General features: G+C 32.6%; 1 long non-coding RNA gene across 1 annotated transcript; it reads right to left on the bottom strand.

Annotated features, from left to right (window-relative positions):
• Window positions 1-4382: 4382 nt before the first annotated feature.
• Window positions 4383-7510, bottom strand: LOC107800582 (uncharacterized). The gene is made up of 2 exons (XR_001651440.2): window positions 6973-7510; window positions 4383-5479 (listed from the first exon to the last, which is right to left on the bottom strand). It is a non-coding gene; the product is annotated as an uncharacterized LOC107800582 (long non-coding RNA).
• Window positions 7511-7823: the final 313 nt, after the last annotated feature.

Genomic DNA, 7823 nt, shown 5'->3' with positions numbered 1-7823 from the left:
AACCACTGAAACTTCTTCTAATTTTCTTTTACTTGACAAAATCTCTTTGAGAAATTTAGCATATGAAGGCATTTGTGTCAAAGCATCTGTGAAAGGGATGTTAATGTAAAGTTGCTTCAAAATATCTAGAAATTTTGAAAACTGTTTGTCAAGCTTTTCTCTGTTCATCTTTTGGGAAAAAGGGAGAGATATAGAGTAAGGATTTGTTATCAATTCATTTTCTTGTACATTTTTCCCTTTATTCTATTTTTCTTTTGGAAACTTAGATTTCATTTTATTCTCACCTTCATTTACCTTTTCTACTTCTTGTGGCTTTTCTTCTCTATCTCCATATGGATCATCAAGAAATTTACCTGATCGTAGAGAGATGGCTTTGAGGTGTTCTTTTGGGGTTTTTTCTGTGTTGCTTGGTAGAGCACCTTGAATTTGTCCAGACATGAGGGTTGCTAATTGGCTTACCTGAATTTCAAAATTCTTGATAGCTGAATGTTGACTTTCAACCTTCTCATCAGTAGCCTTAATGAATTTGTACATCAAGTCTTCAAGGCTTTGTTGATGAGCTTTTTGAGGCTGCTGCTGATATTGTTGAAAATTTTGTTGCCCTCTATTTTGATTTTGAAAACCAGGTGGTCCCTGTACCTGCTGATTTTGATTAAAAAATCTTTGAGGATTTTCAACACCATTAGGATTACTCCATTGAAATCCTGGATGTTTTTATGCCATGGAACTACCGAATGAGTAATTATTTCTATAACCAATCACATTTACATGTTCCTCATTTTGTGTTGAAGCTTGACATTTATGATTAGGCTGATTACCTTGACAAATATCACAATTCTCAAGTTGGGATGATGAGTGAGAACCTACATGAAAGGCCTCAACTTTTTGTGTTAAGTTCGCAATTTGTTGTGTCAATGAATTCAAAGCTTCAACTTGATTTACTCATGCTATTTTCTTGATAATCATTCTGTCTGAGCATTGAACAGCATTTTTTGAAATCTCATTAAGCAATTGCATTGCTTCTGCAGTAGTTTTTCCCATTATTGATCCTCTTGATGCTGCATCAATTACATTTCTAATAGAGGATTTAAGATCGTGATAGAAAATATATAAAATATCAGGGTCTTGGATACCATGATGTGGGCATCTTCTTAACATTACTGCTAATCTTTCCCATGCCTGGTATACAGATTCAGTACCTATCTGCATAAAATTATTGATTTTTTGCTTCATTTTAATTGTTTTTGCATGTGAAAAATATTTATTAAGAAATTTTTGGGTCATTTGGTCCCTTGTTGTAATGGAACCTCTAGGCAGGCTTTGCAACCATGTTTTGGCTTCACCTTTTAATAAAAAAGGAAAAAACCACAACCTGATAGCATCTGTTGTAACTTCATTGTACCTGCAAGTTTTGACTAATTCAAGAAAATCAATTAGATGGGTGTGAGGATCTTAACTTGCATCACCAACAAACTGACATGACTATTGAATGGTTTGAATCAAGCCTGTGCGAATTTCAAAGTTGTTTGCTGTAATTGGTGGTCTTCTCACACTTGATTCTCCTTCAAAATGATCTGGCCTTGCATAATCACGGAGTATTCTATCACATCGTGGTGCCACCTCATCAAACTGCTCTTCTACTTGATGTGGTGGAAGTTGGTTATTGAGTTCTTCGCTCTCCATTTCCTCTAATGTGAAAATTTGAGATCATAAGGTTTGTTCTTTTCGCAACAACCGTAAGAATTTTTCAATTTCAGGATCGTATTCGACTAATTCTCTAGAAGAGGAACGGGTCATACACTTTCTGAATTTCTGCAGAAAAGTTAAAACAATTAGACAAAAAAAAGATAATCTCAAATTAGTAGTAAAACAATTAATCTGTAGTACAATTAACGGCGCCAAAAATTTGACGAGTGTCTAGCGTATATAAAATTCTAACTCGTACTCTGTCAAATAATAGTATAGAAAGATGTCGAACCCACAAAGATTGGTTTATCTATTCTACAGACGTTTCTTATTTTAATTTATATTTGAGAAAATTAGAAAGAGTTGAGTTGTAAATTAACTAACTAAAAATGCATGAATAGAGCAATAGAAAATATATTTTTTTCACAAATATAATAAAAAGGTGTTGGGATCTTGACTTCACTTAATATTTCTATTATATAATAGAATTATTATTCTTCAATTTCTATTTCTCAAAAATGTATAAATGCCTCTCACGATTACAAATATATATTATTACTTAAGTTGAATAATTAATTGCACTCCTCTCGGTTATACAAATTAATCTTCAAACTAGTAATATTGAAGAACCAGAAATATATGATTGAACTAAAACACGCTCTTGTTAGTAAGTCCCTTTCGGTTACCCTACTTGTTATAACTGATTATTACACTATTCGCCTCTCTCGATTATAAATAAGTGTAAAATTAATTATAACATAATAGAGATAGATGTTACTGAATAAATATTAACATTTATCAATACTACACTTAACTATATTATTTCTTTCGCCTCTCTCAATTACAGAATTAATAAACAGTTAATATGTAGTACAAGATAGATAGATGTTATTAAATTAAATAATGTCTAACTGTAAAAGCAGATAAAAGTTAAATAAATTTTAGCTCAAGTATGTGAATTTGAAGAATAATATCTACTATTATATAGAAATATTAAGATCCGTCTTTCTCCCAACACAAGAAAAATTGCTCCATACTAGAATTAGTACTAACAATGAAAATATTCTTGTCCATTAAATAAGAAAATAGAAAGAAATATTCAAGAAGAATAATTCCCCCCTAAAAAGGAACTAGAGTAATTTCCTACACTGAAATTTATTTAAAAACAACAACTAAACCACTATTGTGATTTAAAAGAAAAGATAACTCGATACTAGTGAAAGAAATAAAATAGAGAAGCTTATTAAGAATTTGGATTCAGACTTCTAGCTCTAAGCTTTCTCTCTACTGCCCTCCTCTCCTCTGATCGGGCACCATAAGAAAATTTCATGATGACTTCTCGATTTGGTGGTAGATTTCCATGGCAAATCTAGATTTTGCATTTGCAGATATGAGAATTCAAATTCTCGATTTGGTGCTAGATTTCCATTGCAAATCTAGATTTTGAATTTGTATAGATGGGAATTCTGTTATTCTAAGTTTAGATTTCATCGATTTCATCATGGCAAATCGAGACTTGGTGCATTGTCACGACAGTAATAAATCATAGCTCGATCTTACACTTCTTTGTTATATTTTTCTTGAATATTTATTTTTCTTTTTTCATGTTGTGCACAACAATTCTTTTATAATTATTCCTGCAAAATAAAGTTAAAAAAATGGATGAAACATGATAATTTATATGTTTTTATGAGAGAAATTATGTGGTTAACATGTGATAAAATACACTTATCAATGGTACCTTAAAACCCTGACATTTTTTATTATCTTCTCGAGGCCGAAATGAATAACCCTTATTGACATCAAATGATCGAATATTTAGAGCCCGTTTGGACATAAGAAAAATTTCACTTTTTTCCGAAAAGTTTTTATTTTTTTCCAAAATCAGTGTCAGGCCATAAATTTTCAAATTTTAACTTGAAGATGAATTTTAAAATTTTTCGAAAATTTGAAAAACACCAAAAAGCTGTTTTTCAAAATTTTCACTCAGATCATTCACAAAACTTCAAAAACAACCCAAAATTATATTCATGATCAAACACAACTCTAGTTTTCAAATACCATTTTTACTTAAAAAAAATTCACTTTTTTCCGGAACTTTACAATTCTTATGTCCAAACGCCCACTTAATGGTTGTGCTTTATCTTTCTTTTTTCCGGTTAATGGATGTATTTAATCTATATAGCTTTGTAGAAATGTACATGAAGATTGGTTAATCTCATCTACTAAATATTTAATTTGCAAAATAAGAAAAAGTCTCGTCTTTTGAGATCTTTTATTCCAATTTCTTTATTTAGATAATAACTGCTTTGACGGTCTTCCAGAGCGCTATTGAGATTTGTGTCATCGACATATAAACGATTATAATACCTCATTCATCATATAACCTTCTTTCACTAAATATTCACCGAGATAATTATACCACATTATTCTTGAAATTGCTTTATACCAGACAACTTTTTTGTAATTTACTTCGACATTACATTTTTCCGCAGTTTGAATCCAATCATGCTTCAGGCAACTAAAATTACTTGGAAAATTGTGCTTCAAGCAACGTGAAGTGTGATTGCTACATATAACTATCTAATTTAGTTCATCAAATTTAACAATCAAATATAAAAAAGAATTTTCCATCAAATCTTTTTGCCTTTATTTCTAGGAAGAAAAGAATTTGGAGCAGCTAGACAGAACCATCATAAAAAGAAAAGTATAATCAGGGGCAGATATAGTCATATAGCATAGGTTTTATGGGTTCATTCGATATAGGTTCGGCTCGAACTTTATAATGTATTAGAAAATTCATCAAATAAGTAGAAATTATCTACTTCGAACCAAGTAAATCAAATGCACTGTATTAAAAACCTGAACTAGAACAGAAAGAAAAAGATTCTTGATCAGCCATTGAAGCTATAATTTGAAATTGGGTAGGTAGAACCTCTCCAACAAAATGTGGTGTTAATTTAACTGTCTGCTCCAAGTTAGTTGAAAAACATATATTTTTAGCATCATCGGCAGTTCTAGATTCTTCTTGTAGTCTTGGCAATTGTAAAACAACTCTTTTTAGTTCTCTTGCCAATTTTAAGACGCTTCTTTGTAGCTCTTTTTGCACATCTTCTTTTGTAGATCCCATTTGTGCTAAAAGTCACAAATTGCCAAGAGAGCTAAAAAGAGTTATTTGAATTGATAATTTGTGACTTCCAGAGCAAAAGGGAGGTACAAAAGAAGAGGTGCAAAAAGAGCTACAATGAAGCGTCTTAAAATTGGCAAGAAAGCTAAAAAAAAGTTGTTCTACAATTACCAAGAGAGCTACAAAGTGTAGTTCTAGAATTGCCAATGGTGCTAAAAGGAAATGTTTTTCAACTATTAACTTGGAGCAGATAGTAAATTAAAATGACATTTTGTTGGAGACGTTCCCAATATCAAATTAAAGCTGCAATGGCTGATCCACAATCTTTTGATTGTGTGTTTTGGCTTGTTCAAATACTAGATCTGCCTGTAATGTTCAAATCCTCCATTCTTGCTTTGCTGCGCTTCCAGAAGCTTCTTGTACAGTGTAACCTCGATCAGCGAGTTTTTCCTCTCGTGCGAGAAGCTTGAGCTTCGATCATGTTCGAGAATGTCCTTGTTCAGTTTCCTTATCGCTCCGGCAGTTCCCTGACCGGACTCAAAACCCTTACCATCATCAACAATGACCTTGTTAGTTTCCGCTTGACAGAAAATTTGTTGCTTTGAATGTGGTTGTTGGTGTTGGAGCCTCGCGGTGTTTGTAGCCCTATTCTGTTGTAAATCCTCGCTGGGAAACAGAGAGAGAAATATTTAAAACCTAATGCTAATATAGTATCTAGTATTTAGTATCGAACACTCAATTATAGTACTCCAGGAAATTCACTTTGGCTAGAAATTAGAAAACCTTTTTCCATACGGATTAAGCTGCAAAACTTACTTACACATGAATTTGACAAACTAGCAAATACCAACATCTCTTGGTTTGACTCTCCTAAACCTTGATCTTCAAATTGAGAATGTCCAACATCTCTTCAACTTTATGAGTAACTTCACTTTTAATAGCTTTGTGAAATTAAGCAACTTGTTCTTCAGTGGATTAAACCTTTGATGTCATGACGCCTCAAGTTCCTTTCTGTATCGAGTTTTTTGTTATAGGAGTCATCTATATTTGAGTTATGAAACATGACAGTACAAAGTGACCAACCAAGAGCAACTTTCTGTAGCCTCAAGCATATGTGAAACTTCAGTAGGTGTTCTCAGAGAGCCACGCAAAATTACTAAGCATCTTTCCCTTTAAAAGTTGGATAGTTTGCATAACATGCATGATTTTACACAAGGTCAACCTTGGTAAACTGGCTGATGATTTGGTGTAAAATATTAGTATGAAATGTCATGTTTGTTGTTGTCCTTATAAGAAATAAAATAAAAACTGTTGTTTGTGAACATTAATGCTTTCGGTAACAGGTACCAGAGGGTTCCACAGCTATCACCAAGTGTTAGCATACCTTTTTCTAACAATTTGTATACATCTTACCAAACAATTTTACAATTAGTGAAATGGGGGGTTTTGGGGGGGGGGGGGGTACCTTCTAAAAGGCCAACAGAAAAGCTAATATTCTAAAGCAAAGATGAAATGTGAAATAGTAAATGTATGGATGTTATCTACCTTATAATCTAATGCTCTTTCACTATGTTTTCTTCATGTAGAATCTAATGGTCTTTCCCTTCTCCTCCTCAACCAGTTTTTAAGAGCAAACCATTTAGACCCTTTAGGCATGTTTTCTATCATCCGAACACAGGAAACTAGCACATATTAATGCCTTAACAGAACATATTTCTTCTTCAACATCTAGTGAGGAGATAGTAGATAGAAATCGTATTCTTTGATAATAGATAGAAATTGTACTCTTTGAGTCACATAAATTAAAAGTTATCCATTTCATTTGCAAGCATGGGTGATAGATTATAAAATGAAAAGTTCTTCACACAACACATCTATTTTAGCATTCAATTGGTTACTATGGTGTCTTATATCTAGAACAAACAAATACTTTGACTCAAAACATACATGGCATGCCACAGAAAATACTTCCTATAGACATGGAATCTAAACACACAGGAAACTTGTACGTGATTCATTCAAACATTCGGAATAATTAGCAAGCACGTTTAAATATCTAAACAGAATCAGCAAGACAAACAATGAAACATTCACAATATATACCAAAACTTGAAGACGTTTAAACTCCAGAATTGAAATATAAAAGAGAAATCACTGACCTTTTTAGGGCAGCGAACTGGGGGTCTTAGATCCACTATCGAACTCCGACCTCGAACTACGAAAAGCACTCTGTTTTGGTCATAAACCAACAAAAGCCGAGAGATTAAAAGAAAAACAACTAGTTTTTGAAAGAGCTTTTTGAGGAGTGAACAAAGTGAGGGGAATTTCGGCTGAACCGTGAGATTGAGGGCTAAAAAGGGGCGGCTGAACCATCTGTGAAATGGCTGCAATGCCTTACTATTTGTAAATGCAAACTAGGGTTAGGGTTTAGGCGGGATTCGAACTCAAGAAATTCAAAATAGAGCCGTTTACTTCCGAACGTTGGTGATGGCAAAACTTCACTTTATCCAATTCAAAGATTTTTGGTCAGAATTTTGGGATTTCTCTTCAGATTTTGCTCGGTTCAGATTCGGTTCAGATTATGAAGAACAAATGTCGAAAACGGAGGAAAACGCTGATATGATCTTAATTTGAGCTGCATTTTGCATAGTAATAATACATGAGGCTGGGAGAGTAGTACTGAAGTGTTAAAGAGGAATTAATTGTTAAGTTTTAGTTTTTACATTTGAGTCTAATAAGTTAGCTATATTATTATTCCTTAAGTTTCTTTTATTTTACTTTGACCCCAGGTCTTAATTTCCTGCCATTTTTGGGTTATGAATGAAGATTTTGCTTAGCTTTTCTTCTTCCTTAGCTTTGACATTGTTAGTCTTAGGCTTCAAGAAAAACTTGTTGCTTTGGCTTCAAAAAACTTTAAAGTATATATTTTTATTTGAAACATATTTTTTTAGAATTTTGAGATGTAAACTTATTAATAATACTTTTATGATTGATTTCTTTTAAGTTTGTT

This window comes from Nicotiana tabacum, chromosome 15 (assembly GCF_000715075.1).
Source record: "Nicotiana tabacum cultivar K326 chromosome 15, ASM71507v2, whole genome shotgun sequence".
Taxonomy (NCBI): Eukaryota; Viridiplantae; Streptophyta; class Magnoliopsida; order Solanales; family Solanaceae; genus Nicotiana; species Nicotiana tabacum.
This window is presented reverse-complemented; position numbering and strand designations above follow the sequence as displayed.